Source organism: Henckelia pumila, chromosome 3, assembly GCF_033568475.1.
Source record: "Henckelia pumila isolate YLH828 chromosome 3, ASM3356847v2, whole genome shotgun sequence".
Lineage (NCBI taxonomy): Eukaryota > Viridiplantae > Streptophyta > Magnoliopsida > Lamiales > Gesneriaceae > Henckelia > Henckelia pumila.
Genome location: NC_133122.1, coordinates 35,088,087 through 35,109,535, shown reverse-complemented (window position 1 = coordinate 35,109,535; position 21,449 = coordinate 35,088,087).

The window sequence follows — 21,449 nt, the reverse complement described above, 5'->3', positions numbered from 1 at the left end:
TATAGTCTTGTTCCGAAGAACTTTCTCCTTCCTGTCTAGGATACGGAGTGGTCGTTCAACAAAAGACAGATCTGGCTCTAGCTGAATATCAGTAGACTGAATCACATGAGATTCATCAGCTATGTACTGTCGAAGTAACGACACATGAAAAACATTATGTATACTGAAAAGATTTGGCGGTAACGCCAAACGATATGCAACATCTCCGATCTTTTCCAGTATCTGGAAAGGCCCAATGAAACGAGGAGACAACTTGCCTTTCACATCGAATCTCATCACCTTCCTGAAAGGTGATACTCGTAAGAATACATATTCACCAGACTCAAACTGAAGTGGCCTGCGGTAAATATTAGCATAACTGGCTTGTCGATCTTGAGCAATTTTGATCCTCCGTTTGATCAAATCCACCTTGTCTACAATCTGCTGCACCAACTCAGGACCCTCGACTTGTCGTTCCCCGACTTTATCCCAGAATAACGGAGTACGACACCGTCGACCGTACAATGCCTCAAAAGGTGTCATATCAATACTACGATGATAACTGTTATTGTAGGCAAATTCGATCAAAGGTAACTGATCCTGCCAAGATAAGCCAAAGTCCATAACAGAAGAACGTAGCATATCCTCCAAAGTACGAATCGTCTGCTCTGACTGCCCGTCAGTCTCCGGATGATATGCAGTGCTCAAACTCAAAGTGGTACCCAACGCCTGCTGAAAACTACCCCAGAAACGTGAGGTAAATCGCGGGTCTCTATCACTGAATATGCTTACTGGAATCCCATGTAATCGCACTATCTCCTGGACATATAAGTGTGTCATGTGATCATAAGAATACTCCCGGTTGTAAGGAATAAAGTGTGCTGATTTCATCAAACGGTCAACAACGACCCAGATAGTATCACACTGACGTGAAGTCATAGGTAAGTGGGTGACAAAATCCATAGTCACGTGCTCCCACTTCCATTCGGGAATCTCAAGATTCTGCAGTAATCCACCTGGTCGTCGGTGTTCAGCCTTGACCTGTTGACAAACCAAATATCGAGAAACAAATTGATACACACTACGCTTCATCCCCTTCCACCATAATTTAGTTCGCAAGTCCTTATACATTTTCATGCTTCCAGGATGAAATGATAATCGACTCCTGTAAGCTTGAGAAATAATATCATTCCTGAGCTCCGCAACATTAGGTACAACCACTCGATTAGATAAGCACAATAATCCATCTGCCTGAAAATGGAATCCAGATGTATTAACCCCATTGGCTAAACGTGCCAAACACTGAGTCTTAACATCAGATATTTGAGCATCTCTGATCCGAGAATACAATGCTGGCTTAGATAAAATAGTATACAATCGAATTCCATTCCTCCATTTTCTGTGCTTGAGCATAAAACTCAATGAACAACACTCTTGAACCATATGAGATACTTCATTAGTCTGAAGTGCAGAAAGTCTCACCTGCCGACTCAAGGCATCAGCAGTAAGATTAGCAGAACCTGGATGATATTTGATTTCACAATCATAATCCTTCAAAAGATCCATCCAGCGTCTCTGTCGCATATTCAACTCTGCCTGAGTGAATAAATACTTCAAACTCTTGTGATCCGTGAATATCTCAAATTTCTCACCATAAAGATATGCCTCCAGATCTTGAGTGCAAATACAATGGCGGCTAACTCGAGATCATGTACTGGATAATTATTCTCATGCGTCTTCAATTGTCGAGAAGCATAGGAAATAACATGTCCATGCTGTGTCAGAACACAACCCAACCCATGACCAGAGGCATCAGTATAGACAACATATCCTCCTGATCCAGATGGTAGAGCTAGCACCGGTGCAGTAGTAAGACATCTACGTAGCTCTGAAATGACTCCTCACAATCCGAAGTCCAAATGAAGGCAACATCTTTTCGTGTAAGCTGTGTCAAAGGCCTGGCCAACTGTGCAAAATTCTTGATGAACCGACGGTAATAACCAGCTAGACCCAAGAAACTACGAATCTCAGCAACCATCGTCGGATGAGACCAGTTCAGCACTGCCTCTATCTTACTAGGATCAACATATATCTCTTCACTAGAAATCACATGACCGAGAAACACTACCCGATCAAGCCAGAATTCACACTTGCTCAATTTTGCATACAACTGCTTATCTCGTAATGTCTGCAACACAATCCTCAGATGCTGTGCATGCTCATCCTTTTCATGAGAATAGACAAGAATATCATCAATGAAGACGATGACAAATCTATCCAGATATTCTCGAAATACTTGATTCATCAGATTCATAAAGACTGCCGGTGCATTCGTCAAACCAAATGGCATAACCAGAAATTCATAATGCACGTATCTGGTTTTAAAAGCATTCATAGAAATATCTGAGTCCCGTACTCGCATCTGATGGTATCCAGATCTCAGATCTATCTTGGAGTAGACAGAAGTACCCTGTAGTTGATCGAAAAGATCATCAATCCGCGGCAAAGGATACTTATTCTTGATGGTGACACGATTCAACTGCCTGCAATCAATACATAATCGCATCGATCCATCTTTCTTCTTGACAAATAAAACAGGTGCTCCCCACGGAGAAACACTCGGACGAATATATCCCTTATCAAGCAGATCCTGTAACTGCTGTTTCAATTCCCTCATCTCTGACGGCGCCAGACGATAAGGTGCTCGGGATATAGGCGTAGTTCCTGGTACTAGATCAATACCAAATTCAACCTCTCGAACCGGAGGAAAACCAGGAATCTCATCAGGGAATACATCAAGAAACTCACTGACTATCGGTAGCTGATCAATACCCGTACTACTCATGAACATATCAACTGCATAGATGAGGTAGCCCTCCCCACCTGACTCCAAGACATGACATGCCTTCAGAGCCGAAACAAATGGCATCGGAGGTCGCGCACCCTCACCATAAAAATACCAGCTATCACCCTCAGCAGGATGAAACTGTACCAGACGCTGATAACAATCCACATTAGCGTGATACAAAGTCAGCATATCTATTCCCAAAATACAGTCAAAATCTGTCATCGCTAATATCATCAAATTAGCCAATAACGTATTACCCTCAAACTCTAGAAGGCAACCCATCACTAGACGCTTAGTTACTATCTCCTGCTCCAGCGGAGTAGATACAACTAAATCTATATCTAATGATACATAAGGTAATCTATGTCTCTTAACGAAGAGACTAGAAATAAAGGAATGCGATGCTCCAGTATCAATTAAGACAAGTGCAGGAATACCATATAACAAAAAGGTACCTGCCAACATGCGATCGCTTCCCTCAGTATCCTGTTCTTGAGAAAGAGCAAATACCTTCCCTTGAGACTGTGGACGATAACCAGAAGAACTCTATGGTGCTGGCTACTGTCGTGGAAAAGTAGAAGCCTGAGATCCAACCTGGGATCCCGATCCATGGTCGCTCTTATCGTGTATGCCCAAATTACCCAACTCAATCAGATAATCACTAAAAATGTAGTAGTGTGAATAGGGATCGTTCCCACGAGGAAAGGTAAATTTAAAAGTGTTCTAAATAAATAAAATAGGGGGTTTTCAAGTTTGGATTAACTACTAAGAAATTTAAGCAACTAAAATTCACTAGCATGCAAAATTAAATAAAGATTGGAAATATTAAATAGGAGACGAGACTTGGTTTCGGTCAACTACACCCTTGATTTCATTCGTTCGATCGTCGATTATCTAAAAATTTTTAATCACGTTGAATATTCATCATTGGAAATTAAATCCCTGTTTTACCTTAATCTTAGTTAACTAGACACAAGCGTTCTAAGATAACCCTTAACAATGAATCAACCCAATACAAGCGATTAGATTTAAACTCATGATAGCATGCAAACTAGTAAAACTGATAAATCTAGACAACTCATACACAAGCGGATGAATTTAGCCTAGTCAATTATTATCCCTACAATTCATAACCTCACAAGCGGACGATTATTAATTGTAGTTGCTTCGCAAATCAGATAATTCGAACAATTACGGATTCAAACTCTAATTTAGCATTAGATTATATATAAGAATTATCAGGTGATCAATCTAATAATCAAACATACAATCATGAAATAAATCAGAATAATACTTGATACTCAACAATAATCAAACTCTGTAAAACAAAAATCTCACGAGTAAATTAATCAAGGGTTTCGTCTTCCTTAACCAAGTATTAAAAACTAGCCAACACAATTCATAATAAAATTCATAAAAATTCAAAGAAAAGAATAAAACTTAGGAATTAATCTTCAAGAACCAACCCTAGCCTCCCATCTCCCTCCAAAACGTCTGATAAAAGTTAATAAAAACAGAATAAAAGTCTAATAAAGGCTAGGAACTAAATTAACAAAGTTGCCAAAAATAAAAAAATTTTCCCGAAACACGGCTCTCGCTCGATCTGCAACATTCTGCGGATCGAGCGAGAGATATATGCAGAGGCTACTGTCTTCATAATGTGTGCGCTCACTCGATCCGCATACTTCTGCAGATCGAGCGAGAGATGCTTCCCAGAAAATTCCCGGCTTTTCCTTTGCTTCAAATCTTCATTCTTTCGGGGTTCCTTCTTAATCCGCAAAATAAGTGACCTAACCATAAAAACAAGAGTCCCATCATGCAAACACTGAAAATGCAAAATGAACAAAATGCTAAAATAAAACATATAAATGCATGCTAAACGACACTAAAATGATACTAACAAATGCAACAAAAACACAACTATCAAATACCCCCACACTTGAACCTTGCTCGCCCTCGAGCAAGTTATGCAAAACAAAATGAAACAGAACAAAAACACAAGCAAGGATGAATCATGCAAACATAGCCTCAGAGAAAACCGCTTTTAACTAAAAATAAATTCATAGCAACTCTCAATTATCAATGATACACCTTCAGTCAAATGCGAATGTGAGTGTGTGCCATGTTACCCCAGTTACATGCAACTTCAAAAGACAAAGTTTCAAAACTGTTCGCCGACCTATTAACAACTCAGTGTAAGCTACACCATCAAGAACTTTCCTCCTAACAATCCTTCAACACAACACAACTTTCTTGAGAATAATTACGCACCTCCGGATTTTGCAACCGGTATTGCAATAGCCCCAATAATTACCCGCAACTTAGCTACAACAAATACAGGACTAGAATTTCAATCCCCTCATCTATAGCCTGGATGGAGCATCAACACCATTTTATCCGCATACTTAGCCTTGATCTTGCTCTTTTAGGATTTCAATCCTGTCAAGGCCCGAATGGAGTTGTATATTTGTTATTATTTTTTTTTTTTTTAGGTGAGCCCAAGATCATTTATGTCATATCAAAAAAATCATCAAGATTCAAACTTTATCAGGTTTCACAAACACCTATTGTCGTGCAATGGTCCAACAGACATCCACGATATCTCATACATCACTACATTTCACTGGTTAAACATGTGTGCTTAAGAATATTCAACAAACAACCTACGGTTTTTCAAATCCAATCAAGAGTTAAATTTTTTTCAAAAAAAATCCATTTTTTTTTCAACTAAATCATCATAGGCTAAGAAGACTAGAAATCATCCTTAACTCATGTAATTGAACAATACAAACGAACATAACAGCAATACGATGCATAACAACAAAACAGAATATAACAATGAAACAATATAAACAAAATGCATGTAATGCAACCCCCCCACACTTAAACAATACATTGTCCTCAATGCAGAAAAAACAAAAGAACACAACCACATAACTAAACAGAATGAAATGCAAAAAACACAAAACGGGACTCCCCTGGTCTAGCGGTCTGCGGCATCTTCCTCTTCAGCCTCCGGAGGAAGGACAGGGGCAGCGTATTGAAATGGGAAGGGTGGCGGGTACGGCAGAGCGGCTGGCACGGCACTTGGATCAAGTCCATGATGGATCGTCAGATTACGCAACAAAGCATCCAAAGCCTGCGCATTATGCGCCGCTACCATATTGTAGGCATTATGATGTTGGGCAAAAGCTGTAAGCTCGCGGATGGCGTCAGCTTGAGATCATCGAGCAGGTGGTGGTGGTCTTAGCGGAGCTTGCGGTGGCTGGAAGTGGCCATCCCTCATAAAGCGCTTAGCACCGTGTGCCCTCTTTGCTTCGATGAAAGCGGAGTCGAGTGGTCGCTGAGGTGACAACCACTCTTCATCATTCCTAACTGCAACACCGACGTTCAAGCATAGACAGGAGATGATCGTGGGGAAGTAGAGACCCAGTGTGATATTATGGATGGACCGGTGGATCTCACTATGCAGAATCCGTCCCACGTTAATGGGTGCGCCGACTTCCAGTGCATAAAGAATGGTGGCGCGTTCTAGACTGAATTCGCTAGAATGCAAGATCGGCATCAGACGCCGAATCACAAAGCCATACCATGTAGCAGGTATCACACGCAAGAACCGCTCCTTGAAGCTCAGTATAGAAGCGGGCCCGACCCATGTAGCACCGGGGAACGCTAGCTGATCAAGTAATTCGGTCAAAAATGGACCGTTTTGCAGGCTTTGGTAGAGCGAGTCATCTACCTCCGGTATTTCTAACAAGGCATTCAGCTCATGGGGGAGAAAAGAGATCAATTTCCCCCGTACAAATGCCTTGCTATCAGTGCGCTCAGCTGCATTGGCATAGAATTCCCGTACAAGCGGCACCACAGCTGGTACAGGGTCCTCGCAGAATTTCGTCCACCCACGGTCATGAATAGGATGGACAATCTTGGGGTAGGCCAAATTTGCCTCAAAGCCACGTTCAGGGATGGGTAAACGACTCACCTTGGCTTTGAAGTATCTATTACGAGCGGCTTAACTAACAAAGTGGCCCACAAACTCTTGATAAACACGATCAGCGGCCCGAGAAGAAGATTCGCCCTTTTGCCGTGCAGGTTTAGGACCCATGAAGAGTAGTAAGATGAGAGTAGTAGTGGTAGGGATAATTTGTCGAACACCTTGTGGGCGAAGAAGAATCCGTCACTCCTTGAAGAATATAAGAACAACAATGATGAACTAATGTAGGAGATGCCAACAGAGAATTGCAACCCGACGAAAAACAACCCACGATGATAAAATACTTCGAACGGGGACCGGCGATTGAGCAAAGTTCCGACGATAGAGATGTCGGAGAAGGTGACCGGAGAATATTATTCCGATGAGGTAGAGCGGTGCGTCCGAGAGATCCCTGCGAGAGAAATTGAATCAAGAATTACGATAGAGGAAATTTAGATGCAAGAATTAGGGAGGTGTAGGGAGGTTGAACGAGAGAGAGGGGAAAGAAATAAGGAAAGAAAGAAAAGAAAGGAAGCGATCTGCGTATTTAAGGCAAAAAACATTCTCGCTCGATCCGCAAGATGTTGCGGATCGAGCGAGACCAATTACTCCAACTTACTGTCCCGACTTAAAGAGTGCTCGCTCGATCCGTAAGATGTTGCGGATCGAGCGAGACCAAAATGCATACTCTACTGCCCCGAGCAAAAACACGCTCGCTCGATCCGTAAAATCCTGCGGATCGAGCGAGACACAAAAAATAAAATTTTTGGATTTTTTAAAATTTCGAAAAAAAAAAAACAAAACAAGAAGTAACAAAAACATAAAATTAAGACTAAATAACGCATACGAAATAAAAAACGAGCAGAAGTAAAAAGGAAAGAAACACTGGATTGCCTCCCAGTCAGCGCTAAATTTGCAGTTAGTCTATAGCTCGACTGCATGCCGTGATTTCAATCAATTTGTGGCGGATCATTAAGTTGAAGATCATGCGCATCCTCTTCTTCATTTGCTTTGGCCCTTTCAAAATAATGCTTTAAACGTTGGCCATTCACCTTGAATGTTTTTGCAGTCTCTAAGCTTTTTATTTCCACTGCACCATGAGAAAAGACATCAGTGATAACAAACGGGCCAATCAATCTAGAACGCAACTTACCTGGAAATAATCGAAGTCGTGAGTGATACAGCAAAACTTTTTGACCGACTTCAAACACCCGTCTAGAGATCATCTTATCATGGAAGGCCTTTGTCTTTTCTTTATAAATCTTTGAGCTTGCATATGCATCATTGCGTATCTCTTCTAGTTCTTGCAACTGCAGCTTCCTGTGCGCTCCACTCTCATCCATCTGCATGTTGAAATTTTTAATAGCCCAGTAGGCTCGATGCTCCAATTCGACAGGCAGATGGCATGGTTTTCCAAAAATCAACCGATATGGGGACATCCCAATCGGTGTTTTGAATGCGGTTCTGTATGCCCACAGTGCATCATCCAAGCGCAAACTCCAGTCTTTTCTAGTAGGATTCACTGTCTTCTCCAAAACGGATTTGATTTCTCAATTTGAGACCTCAGCTTGGCCATTCGATTGCGGGTGATATGCAGTGGAGAGTTTGTGCGTCACGTGATATCTCTTCAATAAACTAGCCACAGTCCGGTTGCAGAAGTGCGTTCCTCTATCACTAATGAGTGCTCTTGGGATTCCAAAGCGAGAGAAAATATTATGCTGAATGAACTCTGCAACCACTTTGGAATCGTCAGTACGGGTGGCCTTGGCTTCCACCCATTTCGAGACATAATCCACAGTAAGTAATATATAGTTAAAACCATATGAGCTAGGAAAAGGCCTCATGAAGTCGATGCCCCATACATCAAAGATTTCACATATTAAAATGGGTTGTTGAGGCATCTCCTTATGCTGGGATATATTACCTGTCTTTTGGCATTGAGCGCAGGACTTACAAAACATGTAAGCGTCTCGAAATATGGATGGCCAAAAAAATCCACATTCTAATACCTTCCTAGCTGTTCTTTGTGCTCCAAAATGGCCACCACAAGCATATGAGTGACAAAATGTGAGAATTGGGATTACCTCGCTAGCAGATACACATCGTCGTATGACTTGATCAGCGCAGTGCTTCCACAAGTATGGATCATCCCACACATAATATTTAGCGTCACTTCGGAGCTTATCTTTTTGTGCCTTAGAGAATTCAGACGGAAATCCACTAGTAACTAAATAATTCACAATATTTGCGTACCATGGTAATTCCGTGCTGGTTGAAAATAGCTGCTCATCGGGAAATTCTTCTCGCAACTTCAGCTCTTCGTCAACATGAACTAGCCGACTCAAGTGGTCAGCCACTCGATTTTCAGTCCCCCTCTTGTCCTTAATCTCCACATCAAATTCGATCAGCAGTAGTATCCATCTTATCAGTCTTGGTTTTGCCTCCTTCTTTGCCATCAAAAAACGAAGAGCTGCATGATCAGAATAGACAATAACTTTAGCACCAAGTAAATATGAACAAAATTTTTCTAAAGCAAACACTACTGCTAAAAGCTCCTTTTCAGTAGTGGAGTAGTTTTGTTGGGCATCGTTCAGAATTCGTAAAGCGTAGTAGATAGCGTGCGATGCCTTCCCAACTTTTTGTCCCAATACCACTCCTACGGCATAATCACTGGCGTCACACATGATTTCAAATGGTTTGGTCCAGTCCGGTGGTTGGATGATTGGCGTTGAAGTCAATGAGTCCTTGAGTTTATCAAAAGCAGTTTTGCATGACTCATTGAATTCAAACGACACATCCTTCTGCAGCAGTTTGCACATAGGAGATGCAATCTTGGCAAAATCCTAAATATACCTTCTGTAAAAACCTGCATGGCCAAGAAAAGAGCGCACCTCCCGCACACTTACGGGGTAAGGTAGAGACTGAATAATATCATTTTTTGCTTTATCTACTTCTATCCCCTTAGATGAGACAACATGACCCAATACTATACCTTGTCCAACCATAAAATAACATTTTTCAGAATTAAGAACCAGGTTGGTCTCGACACACCTCTTAAGAACTAGAGCAAGATTAGCCAGACAGTCTTCAAACGAGTTACCATAGACAGTAAAATCATCCATAAAGACTTCTAATATATGCTCTACAAAGTCAGAAATATACTAACCATACACCGTTGGAAAGTAGCCGGTGCATTGCATAGACCAAAGGGCATGCGTCGATATGCGAAAGTTCCGAATGGGCATGTGAATGTCGTTTTCTCCTGATCTTCCGGTACAATCGCAATCTAAAAATAACTAGAATAACCATCAAGAAAACAATAGTAAGGATGACATGTTAACCTCTCAATCATTTGATCAATAAAGGGGAGAGGGAAGTGGTCCTTTCGGGTTCCTGCATTAAGCTTCCTATAATCAATACAAACCCTCCACCCATTTTGAATGCGGGTGGGAACCAATTCATCGTCCTTATTTTTCACCACTGTAATTCCAATTTTCTTGGGTACCACCTGTACCGGACTGACCCACTGACTGTCAGAGATTGGGTAGATGACTCCAACTTCAAGTAGCTTCAGAATTTCAGCTTTTACCACCTCCATCATAGGTGGATTCAACTTCCTCTGCGGTTTCCATGAGGGACTTGCACCATCTTCCATCAGAATTCGGTGCATGCATGTGGAAGGGCTAATTCCCTTGATATCTGCTATGGTCCACCCAATAGCAGTTTTATTCTCTTTCAGAACCTTGACCAGTTGTTCTTCTTGCTCGGCTTCCAAGCTGCTGGAAATGATGACAGGTAGCGTTTCTCTTTCTCCAAGGAAAACATACTTAAGGTGGGTTGAAAGCATTTTTAGCTCAACTACTGGTGCCTGCAAAACAGATGGAAGGCGCCGAGTGTTAGAGATCGGTAAAGACAGATAAGATACATCACCTGACTGTGGTAGCTCAGGAGCACTGTTCAGAATATCCTCAATCTCATCCACTTCTCGGCTGCATCTAATTCCTTCTTCTGTCTTCATAGTGGGTGCTGTAATAGCCACCTCTAGCTCATCTTTTCCTGCATGCTCAAAAACATCTTGGGCCAAGAAATCCACAATGTCAACAAAAAACACACAATCATCACTATCAGGAAATTTCATAGCATCATAGATATTAAATTTCACAACCTCGCCATCAAATTCCATAGTGAGTGTGCCACTGTGAACATCAATTTTAGTCATGGATGTTTTCAAAAACGGTCTGCCTAACAAAATAGGACTATTATGATCACCGTTTTCCATGTCTAGCACATAAAAGTCTGCAGGAAAAACTAACTCATTCACTTGCACTAGCACATCTTCGACCACGCCCCTAGGATATGCATTAAACCTATCCGCTAACTGAATAACAATGCCAGTTTTGTTCAATGGGCCAAGTTTCAAGGATGCATATATAGAATATGGCATGACATTGATTGATGCTCCTAGATCTAACATGGCCTTTTCAAGTCTAATATTTCCTATAGTGCATGGGATGGAGAACATACCTGGATCCTTGCATTTGGCGGGTAATTTTCTTTGGATCACTGCAGATACATTCTCACCTAACTCCACTTTCTGACAACCCTTCAAAGTTTGTTTCCTCTTTGCGGTGCATAACTCTTTCAAAAACTTTGCGTATCGAGGTACCTGCTTGATGGCATCTAACAATGGAATGTTAACCTCACATCTACGAAAAGTTTCATATAGCTCCTTAATTCCCTCACCTTTCCTAGAGTCCTTAAGAGCTAAGGGAAAAGGGGCAACAGGATTATATTCAGATAGAGGAGGAAACTTACCTCTTGACGAATCATCCTTGGATGATTTTTCTTCACTCACCTTTTTTTCTTCTTCTTCCTTAAGCTTCTCTTGGGGCTCAACCTCAACTTCTTTCTCTTTTACCTTCAATTCTTTCCCAGTTCTTAGAGTTATTGCTCTTGCGTTCTCTCTTGGGTTCACCACAGTTTGAGATGGCAGGCTATTGGAACTTTGTGATTCCATCTTGTTGATTGCGGTAGCGAGCTGTCCCATTTGAGTAGTTAAGTTTTGGATACTTGTTCGGGTGTCCTGTTGAAAAGCCAAAGTGTTAGTTGCAAGATCCTTAACTATCTTTTCAAGAAACTCACCTGGTGCAGGAATCTGAGGGTGCTGCTGTTGTGGTTGAAATGGTGGCCTAAAAGCTTGATTCTGCGGTGGAGCCTGAGGTCCAGGTTGAATTGCTTGTTGATTCTCGTATCTAAAATTAGGATGATCCTTCCAACCAGGATTGTACGTGTTGGAATACGGATCATAATTCCGTTGTGGTGGTCCAGGAAATCCGCCAGTAGCGTTTACCTGTTCAACTGAGTCCTCTTGAAGTGTAGGACACATATCAGTGGTGTGTCCTAATGCAGCGCAGATGCCACATGCCTTCGCAGTTTGTCCATTCCCTACAGCCATCTGACGCACAAGAGTGGTTAATTCAATTAATTGATGTTCAAGGGAAGAGACATTTACCTCATTGTTTCTCCTCGGTGCATGATCAGTTCTGTTGGTGCCAAATTGCTGAGAATTGGCAGCCATATTCTCTATTAAGTTCCTTTCTTGCACCGGAGTTTTATCCACAAAAACTCCTCCACTAGCAGCATCCAGCATACTTCTGTCATGAGGTAACAAACCTTCATAGCAATATTGAATTAACAGGTTTTCACTTATCTGATGTTGCGGGCAACTAGCGCATAGCTTTTTGAACCGCTCCCAATATTCGTGAAGTGATTCCCCCGTCATCTGTTTGATCCCATAGATCTCTTTCCTGATGTTTGCTGCTCTCGATGCTGGGAAGTATTTTTCAAGAACAATTCTTTTCATGTCAGTCCAGGTTGTAATCGATCCAGAGGGCAAGTAGTATAGCCAATCCTTAGCAGCACTCTTCAAAGAGAAAGGAAAGGCTCGAAGCTGGATCTGCTCCTCTGTTACTCCATGTGGCTTCATGCTAATGCACACTACATGGAACTCCATCAGATGCTTATGAGGATCTTCACCTGCAAGACCATGGAAAGAAGGCAACAAGTGAATTAATCCAGATTTTAATTCGAATGTAGCATTATTTTCTAATGGGGGAAAAGTAATGCATAAGGGTTGTTGATTCAAATCTGGAGTGCCCAATTGTCTGAGGCTCAGGTTCGCATTATTAGCCATCTCTTATTCTTCAGGAAAAGCAGCTCGAGCAGAGGCTTCTTGTTGTTGCCTACGAAGTTCTCTCCTTCGTCTATGCAAGGTTCTTTCAATTTCCGGATCGTAGAGAAGGTCTTCCTCAATAAAATCACCTGAAAGCATGAACTAGCGAGAACTAGTGACAAAGAAAAGACAAGAGGGTGAGCTTAATGCAAATAAAAACAAAAAGAAAAAGAACACAATAAATTAACACCGTTCCCCGGCAACGGCGCCAAAATTTGGTCGCGCTTATCGTGTATGCCCAATTTACCCAACTCAATTAGATAATCACTAAAAATTTAGTAGTGTGAGTAGGGATCGTTCCCACGAGGAAAGGTAAATTTAAAAGTGTTTTAAATAAATAAAATAGGGGGGTTTTCAAGTTTGGATTAACTACTAAGAAATTTAAGCAACTAAAATTCACTAGCATGAAAAATTAAATAAAGATTGGAAAAATTCAATAGGAGACGAGACTTGGTTTCGGTCAACTACACACTTGATTTCATTCGTTCGATCATCGATTATCTAAAAATCTTTAATCACGTTGAATATTCATCATTGGAAATTAAATCCATGTTTTACCTTAATCTTAGTTAACTAGACACAAGCGTTCTAAGATAACCCTTATCAATGAATCAACCCAATACAAGCGATTAGATTTAAACTCACGATAGCATGCAAACTAGTAAAACTGATAAATCTAGACAACTCATACACAAGCGGATGAATTTAGCCTAGTCAATTATTATCCCTACAATTCCTAACCTCACAAACGGACGATTATTAATTGTAGTTGCTTCGCAAATCAGATAATTCGAACAATTACGGATTCAAACTCTAATTTAGCATTAGATTATATATAAGAATTATCAGGTGATCAATCTAATAATCAAATATACAATCATGAAATAAATCAGAATAATACTTGATACTCAACAATAATCAAACTCTGTAAAACAAAAATCTCACGAGTAAATTAATCAAGGGCTTCGTCTTCCTTAACCAAGTATTAAAAACTAGCCAACACAATTCATAATAAAATTCATAAAAATTCAAAAAAAAGAAGAAAACTTAGGAATTAATCTTCAAGAACCAACCCTAGCCTCCCATCTCCCTCCAAAACGTCTGATAAAAGTTAATAAAAACAGAATAAAAGAAAACTTAGGAATTAATCTTCAAGAACCAACCCTAGCCTCCCATCTCCCTCCAAAACGCCTGATAAAAGTTAATAAAAACAGAATAAAAGTCTAATAAAGGCTAGGAACTAAATTAACAAAGTTGCCAAAAATAAAAAAATTTCCCGAAACACGGCTCTCGCTCGATCTGCAACATTCTGCGGATCGAGTGAGAGATATATGCAGAGGCTACTGTCTTCATAATGTGTGCGCTCGCTCGATCCGCATACTTCTGCAGATCGAGCGAGAGATGCTTCCCAGAAAATTCCCGGCTTTTCCTTTGCTTCAAATCTTCATTCCTCCGGGGTTCCTTCTTAATCCGCAAAATAAGTGACCTAACCATAAAAACAAGAGTCTCATCATGCAAACACTGAAAATGCAAAATGAACAAAATGCTAAAATAAAACATATAAATGCATGCTAAACGACACTAAAATGATACTAACAAATGCAACAAAAACACAACTATCAATCCACTAGCAGAACCCATGCGCTGAGAACAATCTCTCTGCAGATGTCCCTACTGACCGAAAATATAACAAGCACCAGTAGCTCTCCGACATGAAGCTGCAGGATGATTTCCTCCACAATGGCTACAAAACTCCTCCTCCTTCTTCTTCTTCCCAAAACGGAACATACCTCGTGAACCACGAGAACCAGACGAAGTAGTAGGAGTAGAAGAAGACATAGGTCCAGATTGCACAACAGATTGAGCTCTAGGCTCAATAAATCCACTAGACTGTCCTGACATCATCAACTGTGCCCTCCTGTTACTGGTCTCCACCAGACGGCAACGGTTCACCAAAGTCTCATAAGATGTCGGATCATCACAGACGACAACTTGTGAGTAGATATCTTGATTCAAACCTTGCAGAAAGATATCATATTTGGACGCATCACTGGTACTGATATGAAAACTGAAAGGCAGCAGATCAAGAAATCGTTGCTGATATTGATCAATAGTCATTGATCCTTGCCTCAGAGTAAGCAACTCCATCGATCGTGCCTGGCGAACAGCTGGAGAAAAATACAGTTTCTGGAACTGCTGACAGAAATCTTCCCAAGTCACCTGTCCTCTCTCAGTACGTGCCTGAGCAGCTTTGGCATCCCACCAAAAACGTGCTCGATCCTCTAGAACGAATTCTAGAACTTCCAATTTCTGATCCTCAGTGCAATCGAAAGCACGAAAAGTACTCTCGAGTTTAGACATCCAACTTCTTGCTTGCTCAGGATTCTCGCCTCCCACCAAAGGTTTCGGTCCTACTTGCATGAATTTATTGATAGAGTAGCGACGTTTACCCTCATGATGACGATGTTGATCAACATGATGGTGGTGGTGACGATGATGATGACCACCTCCCTGGCCAACACTACCGTGACTCTCATCAGCCATATCCTGAAAATAATTGCACATTAAAATCCCAAATGCGCAAAAATTACTCAAGTCTAAACTAAATCCCAAGTACTAATCCCAAAATCTAAGCATGCTCTGATACCAAAAATGTAGTGCCCCTGCATGGTATCACCTACTAACTGGCAACTAATAGCATGCATTAAACTTAATAAAGCAATAACGCTTAACAGAGTAAAACGTGCGGAAACTTAATTCATAATTACATATCAGCTTAGTAAAACATATTCAGGCTTAAATCTGTAATGATACAACCATATCGAATAATTTAAATTATACAGCTATATCGAATCCTGTTGTATAATTAACTCCTCAAGGCTCCTGATCCCTAGTCCTTCCTTAAACTATCAGCTCCGTCCATCCTGTGACCTGCCCCATGGAATAGGGTGTCCAAGATAACAACTAGGACGTGAGCGCTAACGTCCAGTACATAAACATGAGTAAACATATATATACGATGCATGCAACATGATGACTGGTAAAGGGTCATCTGAAAAGTCATGCTCAGTACCGGCGCCACATGAGTGCTACCACTGCACGGATCAACCTCTGGGTGCAACCACACTCGTTTAGTACACCAGAGTAGTCAGACATAAATTTACCCGCCGTCGCGATACTCTCAGTGACAGACTATCGAATATAGAGCTGAGCGGCTCTATAGTCAGGTATAACAAGGTATAGGCTCAACGTGTATATGCACATGACATATGAATAAAGAAAGCGGTAAATCATATCTCATGTCATATAATAATGCCAAATAAAATGCAACATATAAACATGTATACTCGCTGGCAATCTCAGTCAATGTGTACGTACCTCTAGGCTAGTTCAAGTATAGTAGGATCCTAGGTTTCAAGCCTATATTCAAAAGTTTACCGTATCACTACACAAGTTCTATAAGCCTTAACTAAGCTAATAAGTACTCCCAAAACTTTAAATATATTCTCGGACCATACCTTCGTCCGTAGTAAGCCCTTTGGAGTCGCTAGTCCCGCATGACTATAACCATTACCAAAAATGTAGTGACCCTGCATGGTATCACCTACTAACTGGCAACTAATAGCATGCATTAAACTTAATAAAGCAATAACGCTTAACAGAGTAAAACGTGCGAAAACTTAATCCATAATTACATATCAGTTTAGTAAAACATATTCAGGCTTAAATCTGTAATGATACAACCATATCGAATAATTTAAATTATACAGCTTTATCGAATCCTGCTGTATAATTAACTCTTCAAGGCTCCTGATCCCTAGTCCTGCCTTGAACTACCAGCTCTGTCCATCCTGCGACCTGCCCCGTGGAATAGGATGTCCAAGATAACAACTAGGACGTGAGCGCTAACGCCCAGTACATAAACATGAGTAAACATATATATACAATGCATGCAACATGATGACTGGTAAAGGGTCATCTGAAAAGTCATGCTCAGTACCGGCGCCACATGAATGCTGCCACCGCACGGATCAACCTCTGGGTGCAACCACACTCGTCTAGTACACCAGAGTAGTCAGACATAAATGCCCCCGCCGTCGTGGTACTCTCAGTGACAGACTATCGAATATAAAGCTGAGCGGCTCTATAGTCAGGTATAACAAGGTATAGGCTCAACGTGTATATGCACATGACATATGAACAAAGAAAGCGGTAAATCATATCTCATGTCATATAATAATGCCAAATAAAATGCAACATATAAACATGTATACTCGCTGGCAATCTCAGTCAATGTGTACGTACCTCTAGGCTAGTTCAAGTATAGTAGGATCCTAAGTTTCAAGCCTATATTCAAAAGTTTACCGTATCACTACACAAGTTCTATAAGTCTTAACTAAGCTAATAAGTACTCCCAAAACTTGAAATATATTCTCGGACCATACCTTCGTCCGTAGTAAGCCCTTTGGAGTCGCTAGTCCCGAATGACTATAACCAACCTTGGTTATTCCAGAACCTCTATTATAACCGATAGGGCCCTCAAGTGTATAACTCACACTATATAACTGAAGAAAGAAACTCGGAAATTCGTAATTCAAATAAAATCAGACAAGCCCTATTTATAAGCAAAATTCCCGGCCAGGATCGGAACTTCCGATTTCAGGATCGGAGCTTCCGATCCGCTCACTGCATGCATGCTTGACACACCAGGATCGAAACTTCCGATCCGACGATCGGAGCTTCCGATCTGCCCTCCGTTTGACACTTGTCAAAATTCGCGGCTGAGTCATCGAGCATTGCTGGCAGCTGGAGATCGGAACTTCCGTTCCTGGATCGGAGCTTCCGATCTCTGTGCTTCCGATCGGCTTCCGAAGTGGCTGGGATCGGAGCTTCTGATCTGGGTTCGGAGCTTTCGATCCGGCCCAAAGTCAAAAGCCCAAATTTCCTTTTGAAGTCCAATTACACTCCGAAATTGGTTAATTACTAACCTTTAATCATATTTAACATATTATTATCTTAAAATGGAATCTAGGTTACTACAATATATTTATGAAACTGTCTTACATAAGATCTACTATTCAAAGTTCAAACCAGGGGCGGAGCCACCTCAAAGGCTGGGGTGGGCTCTAGCCCCGGGTTGATTTATTATTATTATTATTAGTTATAGTATATGTCTAACCTTGTCCAGTTAAATTTCTTTATTAGATCAATATTTGGACCAACTTATTTTTTAAAATATATTTGTGAGATTTGTTTGGTTTGATTTTAAAAAAAAATTCAAAGAAAGAGAAAACAACTCTTCTTCTTGTTATTTTAAAACTGCTTGATTTTATTGATGTATGCAATTGTGGGTTTTTTTGTAAATAATTGTGAAGTGGACTTTTTGAAATGATTTAATTTCATTTAGTTTATATGATTTTCTATGGTATTTTTGTATTTTCTTAATTGAAAAATGATAATTATCTGTATTTCCAAGTGGTTTATTTGTAGGATTTATAAATTTTGTCGATTTCATTTAGAAAATGAAATTGAAATTTTTTTTCACCTTAAAGTTTCTTCGTTTATTTGATCGTACGTAAGTCAGGTTTTTTTCAGGGGTTCGTGTTTAAAATTTTTCATGATATACTATGTTATTTGAACATCATATTTTTTATTTTGAGTATATTATAAGGATCTCAATTGAAGGAGAAAATTTAATATATTATATAAATGAAACTTAATTTTTTACAACCATTAAAAAATTTTCGAAGTCAGGTCACTTGAAACATCGATCACATCTTTAGTAATTTATATTTTTTTGTGTCACTATATACTATTTGTAGTTACCGTTAAATGTTTTGCAAGTGTTCTTTGATTATAAATTAGTCTTTTATTATATTTTAATTTTTAAATAATAAATTTCTTTTTTTTTGTTTTTTTATCGAATCCTCTAGTCCAGGATAAATTTTTTTTCTGGCTACGCACCTGATTCAAACATATATTTATTTCTTGAAAGCCATATAGGTAATCCATGTACATATATAGAAGCATAACGCTAGGCAAATGTATATTTTTTCCTAAGCACATGCACTCATTGTCTCATTTAATAAAATAAAGGTTAGTGGTTGATTCCGTTACGAACTCACGTTTTAAATGCATGTGTTCAATTAGACCATAACCAAATCCATTCTATTTCTCTCCTTTCTTCACGTGAACTTTCTTTTTTTTTTAAAAAAAAAAAAAAACTATATATTTGAACTGTCCTTTTTTTTTTTTGACAAGATATATGTGAACTTTCTATTAAATATTACAACCGACCTTTCATGTGTTTCTTTATACATAAAACACTCATGTACGTAACTCGGTTTTCACATATTAATTATATGATATCTTATAATGAGTTATTTAAAAAAATATTACTTTTTATTATAAATATAAACAAAATTGAGACCGTCTCACAAATAAAAATTTGTGATATCGTCTCACAAAAAACTTATTATTTTTTATAAGTGAAAGTATGTATCTATTCGTTATAAAAAAAAATTATGTATCTATTCTTAATTAATATTTAACTCATTCTCACTTTTCCCTATTCCAGCTGTGTTAGGAAAAAAAATGGTTATTTTTGTGCTACAAGTTACTTTAAAAAAAACAATAAATTTTTATTAAAAAATATTTGCCTCCAAAAATTAATAATTTTTAATAATCGGAGACGACAAATGTGACAAGATTCATAATTTTTGATGACCGTATGGACCATCAATTTAATTCTTCGTCAGATGAAATGGTCCATTGTTTATTCAGACAAGGATGGTACTGACTAGGGGTGCAAATGAATCGAATCGAGCTGAATAATGGTAAAATTTTAAGGTTCAAATTCGGCTCGATAAGAGTATATTCGAGTTCGAGCTCGATTCGAAGTTCGATAATTTCAAATATTTTGGCTCGAGTTTGGCTCGAAATGAAGTTCGAGTTCGGTTTGAAATATTCGAACCTATTCGTGAACTATTCGGATATTATGGTTCGAAAAACTCGAAATGTTCGAAAAATTTTGAAATGTATATATATTTATTATATAATTATATTATATTCATTAAATATTAAGGCTCGCGAACTATTCGCGAACTATCGAACTGAGTAATTTCGGCTCGAGCTCGGCTCGAAAAAAAGTTTGAACATGTTCGAATTCGGCTCGAGTTCGATAAGCTCGAATACGAATCAAATATTTATCGAGCGAGCTCGTAAAACTCACGAACAGGTTCGGTTCGTTTGCACCCCTAGTCCTGACTCTTACACAAACTCTACTTAAACTATTGACTATAATATATATATATATATAGAGTTTCTTTCAAGTGCCCATCTATCATGCCCACCAATGATGTGGCATTATTTTATTGGACCTATAATTTATCACATTCAATAGTAGTGTCGCATCATTGGTGGGCATTGTAGTGGGCATGATAGGTGGGCACTTGAAAGGAACCTTATATATATATATATATATATATATATATATATATATATATATATATATATATAATCTTGATATCACGCACTATGCACCCCGAGTTGCAGAATTTTTATGAGCGACATATATATAATTTTGATATCACGCATCTTAGTATGCAGGATTTTAGTGATCGTTCATGAAAATCCAACACGCTAGGGTATGTATTACCAAAATTATATAATATACATACATACATACATACATACAGTTTTGATTTCACGCACCTTAGTGTGCAGGATTTTTGTGAGCGACAACTAAAATCCTCTAGTGTGGTTTAGTGGTTTCCAACAAACCAAAAAAAAATCATTAAAACACACATTGAGTTTAATGGTCGCTTACGAAAATCATGTATACTAGATGCGTGAGATCAAATTAAACTATATATATATATTAGAGTACATTTTACATCACAATATTGAAGATTCTTGTGCCCATATAGAATCTAGTCTAATTTTTTTATTAATAAATAAATTATTTTAATATTAATTCAAACAGGCTGATTATCGTTGAATTATCGATAACTTAAGCTAAGCTAGTTTCACATTTAATATACGATGGAATCATACTTTAATCTCATATATATATATTAAGCTGCCGTATATATTTATGTGTTAATAATTTTGTTATATTTTATATCCTTCAGCCGCCACATAAGCAATTCTCGATTAGACAAGATGGGATGCGATGGAATTAAGAACAAACAAAAGATGAATAAAATATAAATTGGAAGACCAAAAATATATACAAATTGATTATTAACATTTAACATAACCAGAAAAAAATAATATGTTTGTTCTTCCAATTTATATTTTATTCATCCTTTGTTTGTTCTTAATTCCATCGCATTCCATCTTATCGGCAATATAAGAACGTCTTAAATTGGTTTCCAATTTGGTTGGTCTAATATTATTGTCGAAACCGATGTTCT